At 47.6% G+C, this 25,324-nt stretch overlaps 1 long non-coding RNA gene across 1 annotated transcript; it reads right to left on the bottom strand.

Annotated features, from left to right (window-relative positions):
* Positions 1–211: 211 nt before the first annotated feature.
* On the bottom strand, positions 212–25,151 carry LOC135365459 (uncharacterized). Its single transcript, XR_010413372.1, has 4 exons — positions 24,875–25,151; positions 16,996–21,036; positions 7,271–7,413; positions 212–1,582 (listed from the first exon to the last, which is right to left on the bottom strand). It is a non-coding gene; the product is annotated as an uncharacterized LOC135365459 (long non-coding RNA).
* Positions 25,152–25,324: the final 173 nt, after the last annotated feature.

The following is a 25,324-nucleotide window of genomic DNA, read 5'->3' as shown; positions in this document are numbered from 1 at the left end:
TGTTGACTGGAATGGAAATTAATGTAATTTAGGAATCCAGATTCCCATGTTAGCTTTAGGAAATTAATATAATTCATCACATCGTTGGATCTAGGATTAAAAAAAGCACCCCCATTTCAGTAGATTCACAAGACTATGGTAGGATTCCATACACACTCTTTTTTTTTTTTAAGATTTTATTTATTTATTTGACAGAGAAGAGAGAGACAGAGAAAGAGGGAACACAAGCAGGGGGAGTGGGAGAGGGAGAAGCCGGCTTCCCCCGGAGCAGGGAGCCTGATGCGGGCCTCGATCCCAGGACCCTGGGATCATGACCTGAGCCGAAGGCAGACGCTTAACAACTGAGCCACCCCGGCGCCCCTCCATATATACTCTTGAAAAACTCACTTGGTGACTGAGGAATCCATAGCTGTTGTCATAGCTAATTCAGAACTATGGTGTCATTCCCATTAAAATCCGGAATGAGGCAAGGTTATTTGCCATCAAGTTTATAATTCACATTTTTCTGTAAGCAGTAACCATTGTTACAAAACTTGAAGAAATCTGAGAAATATGTCACAAATAATAGAAAGTTCTATTAACAAACAATCATTATTCATAAATACTAAGTTGGTCTACTGATTCAAACACACACACACACACACAAACAATTCAAGGTGACTGATGAGAAAAACAAATGAACAAGAATTATATGCTTCTATATTTCAGAAGTAACTATTAGAAATGTTATGGAAAACAATATTTGTAAGTGGCACCGAATTTAAATGCAGCACCTTTTTGAACAAAACTACAAAACCTTCCCAAAGGACACAAAGACGTGGATTAATGGAGCGCCTGTCCACACTCCTCTGGGGGGCAGGCCCGCCACGGGGGCAGGAGACCCTGGGGAAGAGCAGTGAGCGGAGACAGCAAACCCCACGCAGGGAAACACAGATGCCTGATCACCTGCATGGTTGACACATCATGGAAAAAACTAAAAGCCAATTGTCAACTGGGGAGAAGGTGTGCAGTGTAGAATGACAGAGAAACAATGTTTCTGTTTCTAGTAATATTTGCTTTTAGAAATTAGAAAGGACTGTTTGTTAAAGCAGTCTAAATAAATGAACTTGTAATACTCAGAAGTCCAAATGGTCTCCTGCCCATCTTTTCCTCAGCACCTCATCTTCCCTTGGGGCTGGGCTCGTTTTGATTCTCCCGATACACTGTCCCCGGACCAGGTCCACCCCCACACAGCCCGGCTTCCCTGCCACGTTGCCCAGAGGTCCGAGCCCCACGTCTCCCAGCTCAGGGGATGGGTGACTGTGTAGGATCAGAGGAGGCCCCCCTCCAGCCCTGCCCCCCTGCCCTGCCCTGGCCCCACCTGCAGCCCCACCCCAGTGGCTTGGGCTCCTAGGGGACCTTTGCCTGTGGATCAGCACCTCAAACCAGCCCTGCTCTGGCTGCCCAAGCTCTTCAAAGTTTCTGTGTGGATGGCAACTTTGTCTCCTTTCCCTGTGTGCAAGCACCTGTCTAGTGGAAATTCAGAAGTCTGTGATGGCGTGCTCACTTCCCAAGAGGCCAGGCTGAAGTGCCAGGGGGAAGCCTGTAACAGACAAAGAGTTACTATTAGTTGCATGAATGACTCTATAAACTAAGAAGTGCCTTAGATGTGGCACGAGAAACTTATATAAGCTGGAAAATGTGGTCAAAGGTTAAATTATACCAGAAAGAACTCAGAACTTGAAAATTTTAAATGTAGTACTAGAGGGGCGCCTGGGTGGCTCAGTCGTTAAGCATCTGCCTTCAGCTCAGGTCATGATCTCAGGGTCCTGGGATCGAGCCCCGCATCGGGCTCCCTGCTCCTCGGATTCCCTGCTCAGCGGGGAGCCTGCTTCTCTCTCTGCCTGCCACCCCTCGCTTGTGCTCTCTCTCGCACTCTATCAAAAAATTAAAATCTTCAACAAAAATGTACTACTACACATGTTACACTGATTGAGTTTACTAAACCAAATAAATACTAACTTCTTGTTTTTCTTGTGTTCTTTATATGACCAAGTGATTGATTCAAGGAAAAAAAAAAAAAAAAAAAAGCTGTGTCTTATACAAAGTCTATGCTGTTTTGTATCGAGTCAGCATCTTGGGAATGTTTGCCAAATACTTTAATCCCCCAAACTTTACTTTCTGATTGCTTGGTTCAAGCATCCTATCTTTGGTTATAAAAGTTCTGTCACGTGATACGTTAAAAGTCCTCATTAAGTGTTTCTGTTATTGTTGTTTACAGAAGCTCTCTCCCCAATAACCTTGACTAGAGACACCGGAAGTCCACATAAGTGACCAGAGTGCACATTTTGTTCCTGCAGGTGGGAGAGTAGAAGGCACCAGGGTCACCACCGGAGGGCGGAGGGAGAGGTGGGAGCCTAAGGTCTGAAGACGCTCAAAATTCCAAGGCCACCTGCCCCTGCACTGGGCAGTCTCGGACGCGGTGAGAGGAACACCACCGCTCTTGAGCGGCACCTGCTGCCCGTCCGGACCAGCCAGGCACTGGGCCAGGACTGCCCCTCGGAGGTCAGCACACAGAACTTTCCAGGGATCTTCCTCCCACAGAATGTCCTCTACTTCTCTTCTCTTTCTTTCTAAGATCACTAAAATTAGACTGGTTTGGCTAATGATAGTTGCTGAAATGAGACTCAAACTGTAAAAGAGTTCTCTCTGGTTTCGCACATTTGGCTGTCCCTCTCTGGGAAATGGGAAATAACAGGAACCAGCCACCATTGGTGGATGATGTAGAGGAAACAGGTGACTCTCCGCATGCACTAGCCAAGTCTGGAATCTCTGGAAGATCCTCACAGTGCGGCTTGAATCTAATTCAAAACTTTGGAATTGGAGCAGGTGAGAACACCCTCCCCTCCAGCCCCAGACATGTGTCAAAACCTCCGCACTGGTCCACTTCCAAACCACAGGCCAAGTGGCAGACTTGTGCGCTCCTGCAACAGTTCCTGATCTCTGCAGAGACTAAATACACGACATCTGGTGACAATGGGCAACCAAGGATGTTCATCCCTCTGCAAGGTGATGAGAAAACCCACAGGCCACATTCCTACAGAAAGCCTGTGTCCAAGGTCAAAAGTCCAACATAAGTGTTTGGCCAGAGGGAAGTGGAGGCTGGACCAGAAATGAAGTAGAAGGAGTAGCAACACGTAACAAAGACTCTCAAATCTTGTGCATTCCAGAAACTGTTCAAAACACTTTCCATATGTGAGCATGTCCAATCGCATAGCAAGCCTGAGTAGGTGCTATTATTAAGCTCACTGTAGAGATGTGCACGGCGTGGGCCACACAGACAGGGGCTGTGGTGGTGTCTGTGTCCCCTCTGTTTCCCTCCCCTGTCTCTCTGTGCTCGGGGACAGACTGCGGGGCCTGTCCAGTCTGGAGTTAGCCCCATCTGCTAAGAAGGGGAGAACGTGTGGTTTAGAACCTGCCCTTATAAGAGCAAACATGTGGGGAGAAGTAGCCTGGCTAGAAAAATGAAAGAAGGCTATTGTGTCCGGCAGTCAAGATGACCTTCCCAGAGAAGTTTCAGGGGGCCATTTGGGGAATCCAGGGTGAGGAAGGGACAATGCTCAGGCTCCCGGCAGCAAAGAGAAGGACACTGTGACGGTAGCTTATGCAAGCAATGGACTCAGAAGGCCCTTTTTGTAGGAGGGTCCGATCTGAGTGAGACGTCAGTAGGAAGACTGGAGCCAGGAAAGAGGAAGGCATGAAGATGCAGGGCCAACCGGGACACTCTGTGGAGGGCGGATCCAGCGGAAGCTGGGAAGCATAGGTGATGGGGAAGTACGCGAGAGGAGCTGAGAGCTGATGACAAGGCCCCGTCCCTGGCGCAGTGAACGTGCCCTGCGGTGCCTCTGTGCTGAGACTCTTCTAGAGTTCATCGTGCTCTTCGGTAAAGCAAGAGGACCAGCCCAGCAAGTGTGGGGCTGTATGTGAACATCCCATGTGATCTCTTTAGCCCTATATTCTGGGCGGTTCCACTGAAAGCTGGCGCTGGACTTATTCCTGAAGTCTCGTGCCTCAAAAGGAAAGTAGATTCTGTCCCAGTCAGAGCAGAGACAACCAGTTTCCCAAAAGCAGTTTGATGTCAAAGCTCGGCGTCAAAATCGCCGGCTGGCTTTATGCCTCACTTGTAAGCTTTAATGAGTGTCTTGTGTTTGTGATGCTTTGAAGCTGTTAAATGGAGATGAATCATTAGATTAACACATACTGGACAAACGTTCTATCGTCCTCCAAACTCCCCACTGAGTAGAAGAGGCATCCGCAAATCTGATTTGAAAGATTGGTTTGAAGTAAAGCTGTGGCAAACTTCCCAGGGTCTTGCGGTTTTCTGGGTCCCTGCCTCTGCATTTGTCTCTTGAAATCATCTGAGCAGTGGAAGCCCTGCCACCAAGCCCAGCCATTCTGGGAACCACTAAGAGGGAAGGATCCTGGTCAGCTTGCACTCTTGCCCATCCCTGTTCCTGGATGTGCATCTTACATGCAACCTATTTAACCAGAAAATTCTCCCGTGCTATTACTGTAGTCAAGTTAATGTTGGGTTTTCTAGGAGGTGCTAAAAATGAGGACATGACAATAAATACCTGGGGTAGGAAGATAGGAGTTACCCTTCAGCTCTTACCAATCACTAGCACATTTGTATTCTGTGAGGTTGGGTTTTTTTTGGTTTTGGTTTTGCTTTTTTGTTTTGTTTTGTGTTTTTTTTTTTTGCTAAGAGGCAATGCATTTAGAGATCAGATGATGAGTCTTGCTGACAAAGCATGCACATACTGTTTAATTTTCTTTATTGGTTCCCTTTGCCTGCAACCCTTGGTAACCACCCTCCTCATCTCTGCTGCCCTCTCTTCTCTTTGCCACTTGTCAAGTAAAATGTCTGTTGTGCTCTCCTTCGATGAACAAATACCCACTGAGTACTTACTATAAGCAGTTGACACTAGTAAATGTTGCAAAATCATAAGCTTGAATAAGGAAGCATCCCTTTGTTAAGAAGGTTATTAGGTAAGCTGGATGAATTAACAAATCAGAATATATAGTTGAATGAAAGTGCCAAGAGAAAAGACAGTTTCTGAGTCAGGCCTTTTAATTTTCTGTATTTTGGGTGCTTTGACACTAGGGACTTGTCAACCCTGGAGAGACTGCCCCTCGCAGGGCCCGCCAATTCCAAGACATAGTGCAAGACGCCCCAGGAAGTGTGCCTGTCATGTGAGGGCCAACCAATCCAGAGCCCATGCCTGACCACTCCCTTTATCGGGGTGCTTACGCTCCTGGCCACTATTTCTCGAAACTAATTGCCCCCAGTACTAGGCAACGAAGACCAGCCCCTACACCCAAGAGCCCTCTGAAATTATTCAAATTAGCCAATTCCAAACCTGCCTCCACAGCAGAGCCTATTTCTCCCTGGGGAAGCCACAGTAAAGCCGTGTTTACCCCTCCACCCACTACTTCTGCCTCCTGGTGACCCTGGTGCTTCCCCGTGTGCCACCCCCCCATCATTCAGGGCATTCCGCCTCTTGGCATCTGTGATTAACAGACTGCATTTACTATCACAGTCATCTCCTGATCCATTGGCCTCAGCTTACCTGAGTAATAATAATAAAATTTGTGTTTTAAAAAAGAGGGAAAGACAAGGGAAACATAGAGTGATCCAGGTAGCGAGTAGGTCTTAGCACTGATTCAGTCTATAGAACTTTGGGAGCTCTTGAAAGGCAGGGAGGAAGGGCGCTGTGTCCAAAGGAATAGCACCAGAATAGAAGCCAAAGTAAGAAGTTGTGCTTGACCAGCAAGATGTTCAATAGATCAGAATGACATTAATGCAGCTTTCTGTGGCTACGTGGGACCAGTGGTGTAGATTCGTGGCACAGTGTGGATTGCGGGAGACCACGGGTTATAGTCTGAAAGTCACCGTGGCACCTGCAATGTCCCAACCCTGATGCACAGGTAGACAGGAAGGTGGACTGAACAATTCCTCAGTGCCGTGTGCCTTTACATAAGCTATCTTTCTCTCCTTTTTTTCCCTATGGACAAGTGCAATCGGTGGTCTCGTGCCCAGAGTACGAATGGGAAATGGAAGAGTATTAGGGTTACAAGACTTCTAAATGTGCAAACATGGTAGATGGTAGTTTTGTTAGCAGCCAGGTCTGACTTCAAAGTTTGGAAGCCATGGATTTCCAGTGTTTCCTTAGCAATTATCTCTGAAGCTCTCACGACTCCATACTTGTTTCTGAAACTGCTCTTGACCCCCCCTTAGAACCTGGAGGCCCATCTATCCATTGTCTCTTACAGTTTCCAACTTGTATCCCTTTATGACACAAACCAAGAGAGTCCCTCAGTTTGATATTGTTGCAGGGTTCCTGTCTCACAATCTCGGGACACAAAAGGCTGAAGTTTTTCTTTTCTTTTCTTTTCTTTATGTTATTTTTTATATCATCTCAAAAGCCAACAAAAAAACTTGGGCTAAGTAGTGTGGGCTCTTTCCCCTACCCTAGTGGACTGCTGGTTCACTAGATCTCTCCAGAATTGGTATCAGTGAGCATAACCTCAGTATAGAGGGCTTGGCAAGGTGATAGCACTTTATACAATGTCTTTTAAAGGACTGAATGTGACACATGCTCTTCTTAAGTGCAATGTGCATGCATTTATTCCCCTAAAGCCACACGAAGTTAAACCCCAGTGCATTCATTTTGAGCTAAAGGAACCCCGCCCCCCCCCCAAAAAAACAAGGACGGAAGATCTCTAGTGCTCAGGTGCATCTCCCTGGCAAATGCAGCACCATGGAAGTTGAATGGTGACCATTGTTCGATCCACATGCCTTTCCGCAGTGTGATTCTCAACTTCCCCCAGAAACAATGCGTGGGTCACCATGAACATGCATGTTTTAGTGCTGGAAACGTGATGTGGATCAGCAGAGTTGTTAGAAAAAATGCAGTGATTCTGGACTGACTTGTGAAATCAAAATACTGCTATTATATTTTTAATTGGGATGAACTGCCATTGTTGCAAGTTACAACAGTTTTTGTCTTCAAGCATGGGGAATTGGAGGTTGCATCTGGAGCATTCACTTATCTATCCATCCAACCAATATTTATTACATCCCTACTGCTCACCGGTCCTTGTGCTGGAGGCTGGCATACCAGAGTGAGCCAGGCAGAACAGGTCTCTGCCTGTGCGCTCTCATTTTGAATTAGATTTTAGAAGATTTAGATGGGGGGCAGTGTTTGGGGGCATTTCTCATCTTCCTTACCTGTAAGGAAGGTCTCCTAGGTGCTGAAGCATGGAGGCATTTAGAGATTCCCAGGAGAAGATGAGTTCTTTTGAATCAGAGAAATCTGCTAGAGGAGATGAGGTCAGATCCGAGTCACAAATAACCTCAGGCAGAGTAATATCCTAGAAAATAAATAACAAAACAAACCGATAAAACTCGATGATCCTGTTCTAGAATAAAGAAAGTTAAAACAGCAATACAAACAGATCATTATATTTATTTAAAGTACTGAAAGTGACATTAGAGTGAATAATAATAGTGAGATAATAATACTGCGCCAAGAAGAAGAAATTATAAAATAAGAAAGGCATGTCATGAAATAAAATAAGTGCATATGAAAAAAGACGAAAAAATGTTTTAATTTTATTTTATTATGTTATGTTAGTCACCATACATTACATCATCAGTTTCTGATGCAGTGTTCCATGATTCATTGTTTGTGCATAACGCACAGTGCTCCATGCAGTACGTGCCCTCTTTAATACCCATCACCAGGCTAACCCAACCCCCCGCCCCCCTCCCCTCTAGAACCCTCAGTTTGTTTCTCAGAATCCATGGTCATTAAGCGTCTGCCTTCGGCTCAGGTCACGATCCCAGGGTCCTGGTATCGAGTCCCATATCGGGCTCCCTGCTCAGCGGGAACCCTGCTTCTCCCTCTCCCACTCCCCCTGCTTGTGTTCCCTCTCTCGCTGTGTCTCTCTCTGTCAAATAAATTTAAAAAAAATCTTTAAAAAAAAATTGTTCTCTCTATTTATAGTTCTGATTCTGTGTTTTTTTATTTATTCATTTTTAGATTCCATTTATAAGTGGAATATCTTAGGGTATTTGTCTTTCTCAGTCTGAATCATTTTACTTAGCATAATACTCTCTAGATCTATCCATGTTGTCTCAGATGGCATAGTCTCATCCTTTTTTATGGCTATGTAATACTATCCAAAGCAATCTACAGATTCAAGGTAATCCCTTTCCAAAATTCCAACAGCATTTTTCTCAAAACTAGAACAAATAATACTGAAATTTGTATGGAACCACCGAAGATCTCAAGTAGCCAAAGCAATCCTGAGAAAGAAAAACAAAGCCAAAGGTATCATAATTCCAGATTTACTACAAAGCTGTAGTTATCAAGACAGTCTGGTACTGGCACCAAAACAGACACATAGATCAATGGAGCAGGATAGCGACCCCAGAAGTAAACCCACATTTATATGGTCAATTAATTACGACAAAGGAGGCAAGAATATACAATGGGGAAAAGACCGTCTTTTTAACCAATGGTGCTGGGAAAAATGCAAAACGGAACTGGACCACTTTCTTACACCATACACAAAAGTGAACTCCAAATGGATTAAAGACCTCAATGTGAGACCTGAATAATAAAAATACTAGAAGAAAGCACAGGCAGCAATTTCTCTGACATCGGCCATAGCAGCGTTTTTCTAGATAGGTCTCCTGAGGTGAGGGAAACAAAAGCAAATGTAAACTATTGGGACTACACCAAAATAAGAAGCTTTTGCATGGTGAAAGAAACCATCAACAAAACAAAAAGACATCCTGAATGGGAGAAGATATTTGCAAAGGATATATCTGATGAGGGGTTAATATACATATAAAGAACTCATGCAACTCAACACCAAAAAACCCAATCTGTTTAAAAGATGAGCAGAGCACGTGAATGGGTATTTCTCCAAAGAAGACTACATATGACCAACAGACACATGAAAAGGTGCTCATCAGTAATCATGAGGGAAATGTAAATCAAAACCACAATTAGATATCAACTCACACCTGTTAGAATTGTTAGAATCAAGAAGACAAGAAACAACAAGTGTTGGTGAGGATGTAGATGAGAAAGAACTTCCATGCACTGCTAGTAAGAATGTGAATTGGTTCAACCACCGTGGAAAACAATATGAGGCTTCCTAAAAAAAATTAAAAATTAAAATACCAAATGATCCAGTATTTCCACTATTGGATATTTACCCAGGGAAAACGAAAACGTCTATGTTTATAGCAGCATTATTTACAATAGCCAAGACATGGAAGCAGTCCAAGAGTCCATCGATAGACGGATGGATAAGGAAAATGTGATCTATATACACAGTTACCTCAGCTTCATTATGATGTTAAAATCACCCTGTGATTTGTTCATCCCAATCCAAAAATAAAAGGAGACTGTTTACCCCTGTTGAGAGAGTCATGACTTTGGAAATCACTCCTTGTAATGTCCCTATTTGCTGCAAATACAGGGGACCCTGTGAGGCAGCTCCACCTGGTGTGTCTATGATTCCCCAAGGGTGGACCTGCTTTGGTTCGGTAACAGAAGTTCCTCTATCACCTGCACCCCCAACCCCAGACTCCTGGAAATCAAGCTCAGCCCAGGCTGTGCTGAAGTCTCTACTTGCCTGGGAGAGGAAACTGGATTCAAAAGACGCACAGAGGAAAGGAACATAACCAAGAAGAAGAGAGATCCAGACCATTCTAGAAATTTCCTCAGTTCTAGGAGCAAAAAGTTCACCCATAAGAAGGCGTGGGACTCTGATGTCCACAGGCCAAGTCTCAGCTTTTATGGCTTCGCATATACAATCATAGCTACGCTCAGGAAAGAGTAAATAACCCCAAACTTGTATTTAATAGTTTAGAGCCCAGCCAGCCAATGCCAGCTGATTATTTTTGGGCCTCACAATCTGGGTTAAATAAACCCTTAGTCATTGCTAACCACAGATTTCTGGGTTGTTTGGGGAAACGGGCATGTCATGAGCATGGTATGAAGGTGCACACATGAGTTGTGCCCTTCCACAATGTCAGCTTTATTCAGTCCTAAAGCAAGGTGGACATAATTAGAAAGCAGGGTCAGGATTCCAGACTCCATGACATCTCACACGTTTGTCTTGGCCTCTTACACGGCACATGAACCCAAGCAGAAGTCAAAGTCACACGGGAAACAAGATAGATCAGGGGATAGGAAGCTAAGGACCCAGACTCAGAGTCAGTCCGTGCGTGCACAGTGGAAGGGAGGCCTCGATGCAGTCAGCGTCAGGGTCAGCTGCCCCCGTGCCCCATGCTGCTCATGACCTTCAGACAGCAGAGGATCGCTGTTCTCTTCGGAGATCAGTCGGACAGAGCCTCGGGCAGCACCTGACTTTTGATGTGGTCAGAGTCAAGAAAGTCTGACATTGTGCATCAAAAATCCTCTTAAAGGGAGTTAATCAGTCCTAGGCCATTGCAGACTTCCTCTGGTTCTGCTGGGTATTGGTCCTGGGTGTGTCCGCAGCCAGTACAGTTTGGGTGGTATCTAATCTTAGCAGCAACGCTCTTAGCTGCCGGGGTCACCGCTTGACAAGAGCTACTGGTTGACGTGAGGGACACCATCTTGCTCAGTACATCATCCCTTCAAGTATCCTGCATTCGTAAGCTTACTTTTGTCTGGCAACGCTTCACATTAATAATAATAATAATAATGGCACCAAAATCACAATACTTTTAATTTGGCTCATTAAAATGATGTCAAAATCTTTTTTTTTTTTTTTTATGGTCTCAGAGAAATACGAAATATATTGACCTATGGCAAATAATTAAATTAAAGCCACTACATTAATGTTCATAGGCTATGGAGAATGTGGATATTCTAGTTTTGGAAACTAGTTTATTACATATATTCACTCAGCAACGTGAAATTCTTTGTCCTCTAGAACCAAAAGAAAAATTTTAAGACAGATGGTGAGCTTGTTAGATTAAAAAAAAAAAGTCATTCAGAACATAGAATAGGGACAACGGCGTCTCCCCAGTGGGAGAGTCACAAATCCAGGGAATCAGGTAAGCCCCTGAGCCCTGTGGGGACAGCATTGCAGGGGGCTCAGGGGATAAAGGACAGCCATGCTTTAAGGAAAGACGTGCTCAGATACACCCAGTCCTTCCCAAGAAGCCGCAGTTCAGCCCTCCCGCAGCTAAGAGAATTATATAATTACATGCCGACTCTGCACATTGCTGATGGGGGGACTGACCTCCCCCAAGAGCCAGGCGCCTGAGAAGGGCATTTGCACAGATCAGGCCTTCACTGCCTGTCTTCCTGCCCTGAAGATTATGTAATGCTCCAGTGGGTGTTTGGGGGCACATTTCTTTTCTAGGTATGTGCTGTGGGAATCAACAGAGATGAGAAATAGGGATAAGATTGAGAAATGTCAGGGAGCCGCCAAATGGTACCCATCCTCGCCACAGCTTTATATTGCACAGATGCAGAAGAACATTCCAGGAAAAAAATCAAGGGGGTCCGCAGAGACAAACATGGAGAACAAACTCCACCAAGTTTTCCTGTTGAGCCCCGAGCTGGTTAAAGCAAAGGGGTGTCTCCTTCCCTGCTGCCCCAGCCCACAGGGGAGTGTCCCTGGGGCACCTCCAAGGGTGCGCGGGAGCTGTGTCTCCAGCCACCACCTGCTAGCTAGACCTCTGTGTTGCACGCTCCAAACTAACAGAGATAACCACGATGCCAGAAGAAAGGTGCCATCCTGCTTTCTCGCCATCAGAGTTCACCTTGTGCACAAGCCCTCATTTTCCCTAGCTCACAGCTGGACAACCGAAAACAAGCAAAACAAGAATGAATTCTAGACCTGTGTTAGAGGTTCGAGGGTCGTGTAAGTTTAATACATACACCTGACCCCTCTAGGGTGACTCATTCTCTTGGGGATTTGTCTCTCCCCTTCTCAGGAGGGCTTCTGCCCCAAAAGTAGGGCAGTCCCTCACTCCCAGAGTTCCCCGAGGATGCCTCGCCCCTACTCTGGAATCGGGGGGCTTCTTGAGCACCCATCTTTCTCTGACCCGTGCAGCTCTGACTGCAAGGGGCCATGTACAGCCAGCCTGTACCTGAGCTTAAATTCCCTGCTGGCCACCAGGCCTCTCCCATGTCCTTCTCCCCTGGGGCATCTCACCAACCCAGGAGAGGTCCCTGTCTCCTTCTGGGGAATAGGAAGTCTTTCCATCCAACCCTGAATCCTCCCCGCTTGTGGCTTATAACAAAAGCCAGGATCCACAGTTGACTCAGTGGCACTTTCCAAATCCAGTGCCTGGATGGTCCCCACCAATTAACTCAGAAATTCTGCATCTTCCCAGAGGTGTCTGGTATGATCAGCAGGTGCTGACCACCAGCTTCCACCCTGAGAAGGGGTTTCCAATCACTGCAGGCAAACCCATGCTCATTGCAGGTACCACCCCTTGCCACCAGCTTGTGACACCTTGGGGCTCCCTAGGGGGCAAAAGTCCAGACTTTGGGGGTACACCCATCCATCCCTAGCTGGCCACCTCCTTTCCCAACCTCTCACCTCTCAGAGATCCCTCCCTCACTGCACATTACTGAGGGCAACCCTGTTTTCCTCCAGCAGAAAGAACGTCCATCCGTAGGGTCCCCACCTGCCTCCATAGCTTCTCATCTCCAGAAAGCAGGGGTGACCTAACTGCTATTGGGGTACAAGGAGCAAATGGGGGTTCTCTGTGCACCCTGTGGTGCCCCCTTTTTTATAGAGAGCACAAGTCCTCTGTTCCTTCGTGGGGTGGGCTCTGTCCCTGACAGGGAGGCACGCGGTTTGCAGTTTTCCAGAACAACCTCTGAGGATGAGTGTGAGTGTATGCCAGTCAGTCCTTCCACAGAAGTATGAATAAAGCCTGACTGTGGCCCCTCATTGGCACTTGCCCAGGCATTACCCATAATAAAGCCAACCTTTGGCCCCTTTTGTCAAGTGCTCTCTAAGACCTGAGTTTGGGAGGAGAAGGGAAGATCCGGTAGACGTTCCCCTGACATTCCAGGTTCTGTGCATGGCCTGGCAACACTCAGTGGGGATGGCCTTTGGGGACCAGCAGTGTTTGTGCCGGGCCATGCAGGACGTAGTGCAATGCCAGGGCTGATGGGGGCTGGAGGATAGGGGTCTTGAGTGGAGATACAGGCCTGCGACTGGCCTGGGCCTCCAGGCTGGGGTGCATCTGAGGAGCGTGCCCTCTAGATCCTGCTGGGCCACCTGCCACTTTTGCAAGGGGTGATAGAAGTCTGGCCACACTTGCCCCAGGGAAGCGGCCAGGATGAAACCGCTGTGACATGCGACGCTCTCCGTGGACATCAGTGAGGTCCCTGGGAAGCAGGTGTTGCCGTTGTCCAGAATAGGCATGAAGTTGCCCCTCCTGTGAGGCATTCCCTGAGGTGCTCCCCGGGATCCGGGCTTATCCGTCCGCTCTGTTGTGGGACCATGCAGCTGCCTCCCCTGCTTACTCCTGCCCCACTCAAGTGGATTGAATCAGATCACCGGACAGGCGGTGGGTGGGAGAAAGCAGGCCTCATCCAGGGACAGAGACAGGTCCCTAGGGCTCAGGGCAGGCTTGCAAGGATGGGCTGGACCGCAGAACCAGGGAGCCTTTGTTCAGGGGGTTAAGGAGGACAAGCAAGGGGAGCCAATAGAGATGAAGGAGACCGAGGCCAGCGCCCTCGGAGGCCAAGTCTGTTACGTGTCTGAGGATGTGTCCCTAAGTCAAGGATAATGGGAACAGGCTGAGGCGTGGTGAGAAATGAGTTAAAACAAGTGACTAGGAAGTGAGCCTGGGGATCTTGCGAGGGTCAGAAGCTTGGTCTTCTGGATGGTGCTGTGTGCAGGAATGGGGTAGAGGGAGCAATAAAAGGATCTAGTAAGACCAGAGCCATCCTTAGCGCCTGGGTCCTCTGACTTCCTCAGCAACGAGCTAGGAGCTGCCATAACATAGCTGAGTTCAGTAGGTTTCTCCCCAGAAAAGACTATCTCCTCTCTTTTTACTGCCTCTCTCTTAACCCCAAGCTCATGGCCCACACATTTCTTTCATTTTATTTTTTATTTTATTTTTTAAAAGATTTTATTTATTTATTTGAGAGAGAGAGAGAGAGTGCACATGAGAGCGAGCAGGAAGGAGGGTCAGAGTCAGAGGGAGAAGCAGGCTCCCCACTGAGCAAGGAGCCTGATGTGGGGCTCAATCCCAGGACCCTGAGATCATGACCTGAGCCGAAGGCAGACACTTAACTGACTGGGCCACCCAGCCGCCCCATTTCTTTCACTTTAGAGCAGAGTCCGGGATGTGCAGAGGCCTTTACCAGATCCTACTTCCCATGGATTCGTAAGGAAGCAGGTAACCCTGAACTGGCTGAGAAAGTGCTCTCATGTCAATACCTAGATCCTTATAAACACCGTGTGTCAATGGAGCTGGGCTGGGGATTGTGTTGACTGAATCCAGACTAGTCTGCTCTCTTTAATTTGGGGCCACGTCTGTGGATCCAGCAAGGGAGGCAGCTTTTGTTATGACGGATCTGCAGACTGACCGTATTGCAGGACTCAGCCCCACGCATGTCGGCCCTTGATCAGGAATCAGGCGGAGCTGGAAGCCGACAACAGGACTGGTGGCTGGCTGTGTGGGAGCAGCTCAGCTGCCAGGTCTTCCAGATCAGGCAGCATCTCGAAGGGCAGAGACTCCCACCTCGTCCCGGCACCTCTGCCAGGCCACTGGGCTCTCCTCTGTTAAATCTGCCCTGGGCTCCGATGGGCCCTTCGCTCTTAGCATTTGCCTCTGTGCCCGAGGGCAGCAACCCCCGCCCTGGAGCTAGGTCTGTCCCTCGGCGTTGCTGGGTCACTCTGCATTGATCTGGTGTGTGCGTGGCCCAGCTCTGCACACTGGTGTCCCCTTGCCTCGTGCCCAATCCCTCGGGGCCTCCCTGGTTTAGGCCTTTTCCTGGACCGGATCCACCTTTCCTCCTTTGTAGCCGGTCTCTGCCCTGAAGCAGGCCAAAGGAGAAGCCCACATCATTTAAAATGTGTGGGCAGATCTTGAAAGCCTTAAACCTGCTTTGTGTTCTAAAATACGAAGTTTCAAGTTCTCTTCTCTGTGCGAAGGGCCCAGGGTCTGGACAGGAGGAAGGACCCGGAGATTGAATGTCAGAAGTTAGTAAGCATCCCACCTGGGGGGACAATACTTCTATGCTAGCCTCTCTGTGGGCAGAAAAATAATATTCTGCTCACAACCTAAAAACACATGCTCAGGGGTCAGAGCGTTAAGTTTTTCAGGACAGGCTAGAAGATACCATCTCCCGTTACCACTCAGGAGAGTGCGAGGAGCATGGGTTTTTTTGAGCATCCTGAAAGGTGGAAGGCAGTTGAATGGAGGCCTGCTCCATCCTGCAGGCAGCTGTAACAGGAGTGAGAGCTTACCCCGTGCCAGGCCCCTGAGAGGGAGAGACACAGAGGAGCAGACATCGCAGGGGAGTGCAAGCAGTGAGCCGGGAACTCCGGGAACAGAGGTTGTGAGGCCAGGTGACAGGGAGGGAGAGAAGAAACCTGGGTCAGTGGATAGGACGTGATCATCTGTTCTAGAAAGGGGTTTGTGATAAACCTTATGACATGAAAGGACAGGAGAAAATCATGGTGTTGCCCAAGACAGTCTCATCAGCTGTGCTTTCTTCTGCAAAGTGACTTCTTGCTGTGTGGGTTGACCTCCATGGAGTCTGTCCCTGCTAAGAGGGGCCCACCCAATGTCTGAGGCAGCTAGAGCTTGAAAGATTTAATTTGTCTTTCTTATTATATATTTAGTTTATTTTCAAATTCCACGTTGTGTTGAAGGATGCGATTCAATTTGTGCACTTACCAAGCTGGATCTGGCTTGAAGATGTTTCAGAAACACCAGCCGAACCCATTGGGTCTTTGGAGGGAACAGGTAGAGAAAGCTGGAGACGGAGAACCGTCTACTTGCACTCTTCAGCAAAAATCACAAATTCAAATTCCCCCAAAGAAATGACAGCTCAGTTATCTGGAATCAAGGGGAACGTTTGTATCCTGGCGATTTCTCAGACCCACAGCTAGTTTTGCTTGTAAAAGTAACATTAACTACACCCAAAACTAATGATGTACTATATGTTGGCTAATTGAAATTAAATTAAAAAACAAAGTCACATTAAGAATGTGGTGATAAATACTCAGGTCCTAGTCTGTAAAATAGGTATCATGTGGTTACCGATTTGGAATTTCGTAATCTGGGAACTTGGATTTTTTTCGTCTCATGAAGATAGAATGAGACAGCTGAACGAAAATTGCTCAATAATGGAGTCATGATGTTAATTAGTTGTACATGGCAGGGTTTTCCATTTGAATCTGTCCCAGGGCATTAAGCACAGCACAAACTGTGGTGTTTGTAACAGTGTAGAGGAGATTCTTTATCTCTGGAAATTATCCAGATTTTTCCCAGATTCTTTTGCAAAGAGCAAGACTGGGTTCTCCTCTCCCATGAGTTTTGCGAGGCTGATGAGCAGTTTTTCCAGTTATTCAAGGTATTTACAAATTAGATGTGATATGGGAAAAAGGAATCAGATTGGTCACAACAGATTTGTTGTGCAGTTCTTGGCCTTCGGTGTGCAGAAATGCTAAATTCTGTTCAAGAGACGCAATCTTTATCCTGGAAGGATCACTGGAATTATTTCCCATGTAAATCAACTGGATTTGGAAGCAAACCTTGCAGCAAGGGAAACACTGATGTTCATGTTGGATTTGGTCTTATCTGATACTGCCAACCCCCCTTTTCCATTTTTTTTCCAAGTAAATATATATTATTTTTCATTTAAATGCATTAAATTTCATTCATATTGAAATTTTCCTAAACTTACAGAGCATCTCTACATTCCGGGCATTGTTCTAGGTCCTTTATAAATGGTAACTTACCTCATCCTCCTATCAACCTGGATGGAGTAGGTTTCACCTTTATTGCATCCACTATAAGGTCGGGAAAATGAAGTCTCCTTCGAGTTAGGAAACATGCCCATGGCCATATCCCGGCATTCTCCATCGTATTATATTTACCTGACAAAGATTTTAATTTAATTTAATATTAATTGAATAGTTAATTTAATATTTCAGTTTTCCTTTGCAGTATATGTGTACTTTTTAAGAGCATATGATTGAATTTTATTTCCATTAACAGAATCTAAGACTTTGGTTTTTGTCTCTTTTTCTTTATGTATAGTGGACACAGCATGTTATGTTAGTTTCAAGTATTAAGATTTTGTTTCATAATAAGCAAATTTAACCTGTTTTAGGGATTTATAAATTTTTTATGTCTTCTCTTGTCACACCTATGCTTTCTCATTTTCATTTGTCTGTTGCTAGTCTCTGGGTTTTTTTCTACATATTCAAGAGCTCATTATTCTTCTCTCCTCAAATATTCTTCTTATCTTTACCACCAGTATTTACAAAAGAATTTTAGCTTTGTTCGCTGATATTCGAAGTTACGAATAAAGTAGAACATGCAGATTCCCTCATCTGTAGGATAGAATTTCAGGAGAATTTCATTTTGCTTTTCTGCCCCTTCTTCCCTGTCTGCTTCTTGAAAATATTATGCAGAATATGAAACCCACTATTTTTATTAACCTCATTTAGTTATACATACATATGCATATATGCTGACTTTTTCCATAATCACCTTTGTAGTTCTGTAATGTCAACAGTTATCCAAACTCCGTTTACCTATTTTAAACACTACTCATGTAATACCATATCTTCCAAATAATAAACACGTAAGTATCTAGATCTTTCCAAAGATGAAAAAAAAAAAAAATGATACTTAGGATATTCCAGGCAAACTTATCGACAAAATGCAAGCCAGACACGTGCTGAAAAAACACCAAGATGTGGGTTACTCCTAGGAGGACGCAGGCTAAAGAGCAAAACAGGCTGCCATGAAAATAAAACCAAACTTGCTTCCAGACTTGCTCTCCTCTGCAAAAGCAAACACCAGATCACAACAGTGATATATTTGGGAGAAAAAAATGCTGTGGTTTGGACATTTAATTCCAAGTCAACCTTGTCATGACTCAGGGAACAGAAACACATTGCACTGTTTCCCCTGCTGTCCTGCCCAGTGACAGTCTGACTTGCTCAAATCCTTCCATCTTCTTCCTCGGGGACACTCTGCTCCACAGTGGCCTCCATTCCTGTGGTCGCAGGGGGAGGAGGGGAGGTGCAGGGGCTCTTCTGTGCTCTGTGTTCAGATCATTACAACCAACCCTAACACGTGAGCAAGGCACTGCTGTCTCTCTTGTCCATGGATAAGGAAACTGAGGCCCAGAGAGATCGGGTCAGCTGGAAAGGTCCTGATAGAGAGACTGGACACAGCAGTAAGGACATAGGGCAACCCTAAGTCTAGAAGCTGGAGCTGCCTTTCAGGAATTCACTGAAGGATTCATTGTGTGGTTACATTTGAAAAAGAAAGGGAACTGGGAGGAAAGGAAGGAAGGAAAGTAGAAAAGAAGAAAACAGATGTTTATAAAAGGGGAACAAGAGGAAAAGCAGTGGGGGTGGTGGCTGCACTCAGGTGGGCCCCAGGCCAGCCCCAGATGGCAAATGCCAGCCCACAGGTGGACCTCAGGCTCCCTGCCCTGCTGGACTACACCTGCTTCCCAGACCAGGCAACGGGGATGGGCGGATGTTCACTGCTCTGCGATGGGCAAATGCAGACTAAATTTCCAAGAGCATCTGGAAGCTGTCCAAGCAATTCGACCATCACGTAATATCACTTGAGTTCATTAATTTCAAAAAATAAGGATCTTGTATCCTATGTCTACTTCATTTCTTTTTTCTAGTAATTCATTCTTAATTCATTAAAAATGCGTCTGCTCCAGTTTGGGAAGAAGAGGATGCTCTTCCCCACGTGTTGTTCGAAAAGCAATATTCTGGATATTTTCTTCTCTCCTGGTGCCTCCTCAGGACTCACACTATTACTGTTTTTCCTAAAATTTACTAGGGACAACTTCCCAGGTCCCGCAGGAGTGACAGCCTCATGCAATGCTTTTTGTCACTGCCCTGTTATTGTCATGAATGTGCTGGTACAAGGACAAATTCCATGAACGGGGCATGTTTAACAAGAAACTCCTTCAAATAAGAGCATTTTTGAACTCTTTCCCATACTGTTAAAGAGCATGCTCCGTGCCCTCTCTCCACTCTGAGGGGAGCTCTGGGGCTCATCTCCATCCCCTCTGCCACTCAGTGTCCCCAGGAAGGGGGTCACCTACTCAGTAGCGGAGTTTGGAAGAAGAAACCAGGTCTGATGACCCCTCCTATTCCTCTTCCCACTTGGGAGCCTGTGCCCTTCATTTCGTGGGTCCCCGTGGTAACGTCTAGATGCGGCCCCTTCAAAACAGGGTGGGCTGGAGGGCCTGAGGTTTGGGGGACCGGTAAACTGAAAGTCCAGGAGCCTTGAGGATATAATTACTAGCAACAGTAAGTACATGTGGAGGAGGTTTGGGGTGGGCTTTGGGGTTTGAATTGTAGTGTCTGGGGGGCCTCTCGGGTTATGCCAATGTTTGGGTTTGGCCATTCCAATTTTTTTGCCCAACTGCCATTTTACTGCTAGAGCAAGAATCAGAAGTGCTAAGCTTCAGGCTCCTGCATGCTCTGACTTTGGTGGGGGGCTGCAGCTTTGGGGATTCATTCACTAGCACATAAAACCCGCAGAGAAAGGGCCGAGGCTGGCACAAAGGCAGGAGGTGCTCAGCCAAGGTGTGGTGAGCGGCCTTGGAATGCATGCCACGATGTAAACCAGGGAGGTTCCTTCAGAGGACTCAGGACCCAGGAAAGCAAGGCCAAGCACCGCCTGAGTGCCTTTATCAATGATTTCTCTTCCACGTGGAACTCATTCCAACCTCTTTTCTCGCTTGCTTCTCAGATACTCCCTGAAGCTTATGGCCTCTGTCAGGTCATGACACCGTGGAGAGTCCCATCCTGAATTCATTTTTCTAATTGTTTACAGACTCAGGGTGGTTAGTGGTGAATAAGAACAATCAGGTCAACATAATGAGCATTCCATTAAGTTAAAGGCTTTCAACTCAAAAAGACTTCTTAATTTTGAGATAATGCATTTACCATATTTTTCTTAGCTTAGGAAAACGGAAGCCTGGCCACTGGGAGTTGGTTTTCTTTGCGAGTTTTCATTGGGGAATTTTACTAGGCTGTAAAATCTGGAACAATGCTCCGCATTCACTATTGTCTGTCCTGGCAGTGAGCTGCTCACTTAAAATATCTTGATTACTCTTTAATTGTTCTCATTTGTGCATTCATCCACTTTGTAACTTCCACCAATCCTGTTAAATAAACTTAACATCGTTCATTTGTCCACAAGCCCAACATCACACGCTTCTGCAGGCCACCGTCATTTCTCACCTGTTTCCTGATAAATTAGTCCATGTTGGTCGCCCCATCTGCAGCCCGGCCATGTACAGTCCCTTCCCCACTCTGAACCTATGACTCCCCAAGGACACTCTTGCAATCCTGCGCCATGGCGCTCCGCGTCCATTCAGGAAAAGCAGATGAGTGTCCACAGGAGAGTGGGAGCAAAGAAGGAGTTGGCCATGAATAGGGTGCATGTGAGGCGAGCTCCCTCGGATTGCTGGCAAAACCAGAGGCAGAAATGGGAAAAACACTGGCAGCTGTGGCCACAGGGAATGACAATTTTTATGTTCTAGAGTGATGCAGAGCACCACAAGAGAGCAGGCAAAGGCCTGTTGGACAGGGGAGTGGGACCGGAAAAGGAACCGGATCACGCCCACCATGATGGCTACTCGAAGAGGACGCAGAGGATCCGGTCGGCCAGGCCACCAGCAGCCACCAGTGTGGACAGTTCCTGCCTGAGATCAGATGGCAGTCGAGCCTCGTGCATCAGAAGGACTCGGGGTTCCAGAAACAAAAGGCTAGGAAGGGAGGAGCGGAGGCCTGGGGAAGAGAGGAAATAGGTTACCTAGTTTGAAATCCATCTTCCCTTAAGCACTCCTGCAGCCATTTTGATTTTTGTGCAACTTTATGCTTTTGAGGGGTTTCAACATGACCTCCTTCAGGAGCCAGAATTAAGTTTCTTGAAACTCCTGGTACTTCCTGTTCAGAAAAGGACCTGCCTTCCATGAAACGAGAACATGGAATCTTGTGATTGAGGAGACAGAATGGAAGCTAAACATACAGAGAATAATTTACTCGCTTATCAAATACTCACTACACTTGATTTCAGAGACTTGATTTTGGCTCAGGTCATGATCTCAGGGTCATGTGTTCGAGCCCTACATTGGGCTCACATGCTGGGCATGGAGCCGGCCTAAGATTCTCTCTCCCTCTCCCTCTGCCCTGCCCCCCTCTAAAAAAATCTGTGTAGGGTCGCCTGGGGGGCTCAGTTGGTTAAGCAACTGCCCGGGGTCCTGGGATGGAGCCCCACATCGGGTTCCCTGCTTGGCAGGAGGCCTGCTTCTCCCTCTCCCACTCCCCCTGCTTGTGCTCTCTCTCTCTCGCTGTCTCTCCCTCTGTCAAATAAATAAATAAAATCCATTAAAAAATAAATCTATGTATAATAATGACTATAAGCCTGTCATAAACAAAAATTATAATACTGAATAATTATATTTTATATAATAATCTAAACTAATATTTGAGCTAAATTTCTAAGTGTTTAATAATAAAGGGAAAGAGGCTTATAAATGCCATGTTTTGATTGAAGGAATCTAACCTTGTCTGTCTCATTGCTTCCCAATTTCCCTTTGGCTTCTTTCTAAGAGTCAAGTCTCAAAGTGAGGGAGGAGATCAGATTCTGGAGTGTAGCCAGTAACAGACTCAGCCTCGGAATCCAACACTGAAGCTCTGGGGCTTCTGACAGATCCTTGGGCCCACAGACCTAAGGTGTGAAACCCTCTCAGCCCCCAGCAAGCTGACTTGCTCAGGTTCAGCCAGGACTTGCGTGGGTCTCTGGAGGAAACACAGAGGCTGCATCCCACCTGCCACCCACTCTGGGAGGTCCTTTCTTCCAGCAGCTCCTGATTTCCTAAATTGTACTAAGTCAGACTTCAGGGCCAGCTCTAAACATCAGATAATCCACAAGACACAGGCCCTGACCTAATCTTTCACTTTGGGAATTTAAAGCTTCTGACATCAAACATGGCCTTTTCTTGTTTCTAAATATGCTAGTGTTTCACACTGTGGAGGTACTCTTTCTACTTGTAGGACTATAAAGCATCCTTTAGAGAAGGGCTATGGGGCCAGACCCCCCTGACCCAGCCTCTGGTCAGGTAACAGTCACCTCACCCCACCCCCACTTCTGACGCCAATTTGGAATCTGCTGTCACCTGAGCTTCTGATCAAATGGCTACAGATGGGAAGGACCCCCTCCATAGGTTCAATTAATTTGTAGAGTGGCTCACAAAACTTAGAGAAACATTTTACTCCCCAGGTCACTGGTTTATTATAATAAGATATAAGTCAGAAACAGCCAGATGGAGAAGCACAGGGCAAGGTCTGGGGGAAGGGCACAGAGCTTCCACACTCTCTGATGCTCCCAGTTCCCTGCTTCTCTACCTGTTCACCAAGGGGAAGCTCTCTGAACCCTGTTCCTTAGGGGTTTTCATGGAGCCTTCATTACATAGGGAGGATTGATGAAATGATTGGCCATTGGTGATTGAACTAAACCCCCAACCAGTCTCCCCTTCCCTGGGAATGAGGGGGTCAGGAAGTGGGACTGAAAGTTCCACTCTTCTACTCACCAGGTTGGCACCTCAAGCAACCAGCCCCCTACCTTGGATGCAAATCACCTTGTTAGCATAACAAAAGGCCCCTTTCTCACTCTTTTCTTAGGAAATTCCAAGGGTTTTAGGAGCTCTCTGTCAGAAATGCTAAGACCAACTATATGTATCCTAGTGGAAATCACAACTCCCCTCCCCTCCACCTTGTTTCAAGGCCTTTCTCATATGCAGCTCATCAGGCTCCCTCAGCTCAGCTCCCTGCCTGGCCCCAGGCAGGAGTTTGCTCTGTGTCAACTAAGACACATTCCTGGTCTGGGATGAGCATTGAATTCTGTGAACAGCTAAAAGAACTGGAAAACACTCATCGCTGTAAAGGATATGGTTTCTTCACAATGGAAAGAGACTCATTGGGTACTACTCAAAAAGAAAAAAAAAAAAAAAAACCTAAAACTGAATCCTTTCATTCCATCTGTTTAAACATATAAAAAAAAGAACCCCTGGGTGCCTTCATGGGATCTTAGCTAGACTTGGAAAATCTGATCCCCTTGCAGGTTACAGTCAACATAATTAGAAATAGAGGTCCGTATTTCTCAAGCATGTGAGGACTTGCACTCAGGACAGAAGGAACTGCAGCCTCCCGCAGAAGCTTTGCCAGACCCAGAGGCTCTGCCCGGCCAACCTCAGCCTCTGGTTCCCCTCAGGCTGAGCTCCCTGCCCCCTTCACTGAGTCAGACCCTTGTCCAGAGCTGGAGGAAGGGGAGGAGGCAGGTGTTTTAAAGACCACCCCCAATGCAGGCCTTTCAGTAAAACTATTTTCACTTTAAGACCTGTTTTCAAATAAATATGAGAGAAAGAGAGAGAGAGCCGGCAAGCCAGCCACTGCTCAGCCTGGGGGTTCTGCTGTCCAAGCCCGGGATATCTGGCACGTCCAGACTGCCAGAAGTAGGAAACATGGACAGGCTCAAAGCTAGTTGGGCAAAGGGAACCAGAGGCCACAGTCACCTTTTCCCTCTCCACTTTCCCCTCCAAAATGTGCAAAACTGGCAAATCTGGGATAAAGTGAATGTGAGGGACACTGGAACCACAGAAGTAGGAACCCAGGCTTCCAGGACCCGCAGAAAGTACTTGGCCAGAGAGGAAAAGGGCAATCCGTACAGCAGAGTGGTCAAAGGCAATGCATGTGGTGAGAACACGCACTGGCACACGTGTTCACTCACGCACAGTGCATACACACGCACACATGTGCACGGGTAAGTGTGCACATGCGCACGAGTACAAACACACGTGTGCACGCACACAAGGGTACATACACATGCACGTGTGTGCACACACGGGTACATACACACGTGTGCACGCACGCAAGGGTACATGCACACGTGTGCACGCACGCAAGGGCACATACACATGCACATGTGTGCACACACGGGTACATACACACGTGTGCAGGCACACAAGGGTACATACACACGCACACGTGTGCACACACGGGTACATGCACACGTGTGCACGCACACACGGTACATACACACGTGTGCGCGCACGCAAGGGTACATACACATGCACACATGCGCACACACAAGTGGGTACTGAGGCACAGCCGCACTCACGTCCACACGCACACACATGCGTTCACACACACCGTGGTAGAACACTGACTGGGCTTGCTGCCAGGCCAGTGGTCAAGCACCTGCTGCTCCCTGGGCCCTTGGCACCCTGCCTGCAGCCGGGCCCACAGGGATCCTGAGCCCCAAGGCCTCCTAATGGATTGGCTACGCGCAGCCAGCCAGCAGCTGGGCACACAGGCTCTCCAGGGCAGGTGGCCCCGGGGCCAGGAGCTCCTCTACATCCAGGACTGACCAGGAGACAGACGTTGCTTCTTAGACCACCGGGCCTCCCATCCCTCCCCAAGGCGAGAGCAAGGCACGAGCAAGGCACCTTTGTGTGTACTCAGAACGCAGGACGCCCTGAAGCCCTGGGCGCCGCTGTCCCGCACTCGATCTCCCACACGCAGCGCGAGGGCCCGCGCAGCGGCCCCAGGCGCAGCCCGGCCTCACCTGGTGGGCGGCAGGTGTCTGAGCCAGAGGCGGCACAGGTCTGGCCCTGGGGGTGCTGGCCGGGCAGCCCTGGGGCGGGGCGGCGCGACTGCAGGTTCAGAGGCACCGGGGGGTGGTGGCTCAAGCTGCTCACACTCAGAGCCTCCTGGCCACCGCTCCAGCCGCGCGCCCAGGGGAGCTGGGCGAGGCCCCGACCGGCCGGCGGGCGAGCGCGCGCAGGGATCCTCCCAGCCCTCCTCCCCTCTGCCCCACCCCGCCGCCCGCTTTCTCCGGCCTCTTCCCTCCCCCGTCTGCCCCCCCTCCTGCCCTCTTCCTGCAGCTCCCCACCCCGCCGCCCCTGCCAACTCCTCCCGCTCCCTCCCGCTCCCTCCTCTCCTCCCCTCGCGATCCTCTGCGCCTCCCCGCCCTCCCCCTCCTCCCGCCGCTCTCCCACGGTGCGGGCTGGTGCTC

Source organism: Mirounga angustirostris, unplaced genomic scaffold, assembly GCF_029215605.1.
Source record: "Mirounga angustirostris isolate CCGP_5_RB_7025 unplaced genomic scaffold, mMirAng1.0.hap1 SCAF_7, whole genome shotgun sequence".
Classification (NCBI taxonomy): Eukaryota; Metazoa; Chordata; class Mammalia; order Carnivora; family Phocidae; genus Mirounga; species Mirounga angustirostris.
The sequence above is the reverse complement of the archived record's forward strand: the minus strand, read 5'-3'. Positions and strand labels throughout refer to the sequence as shown.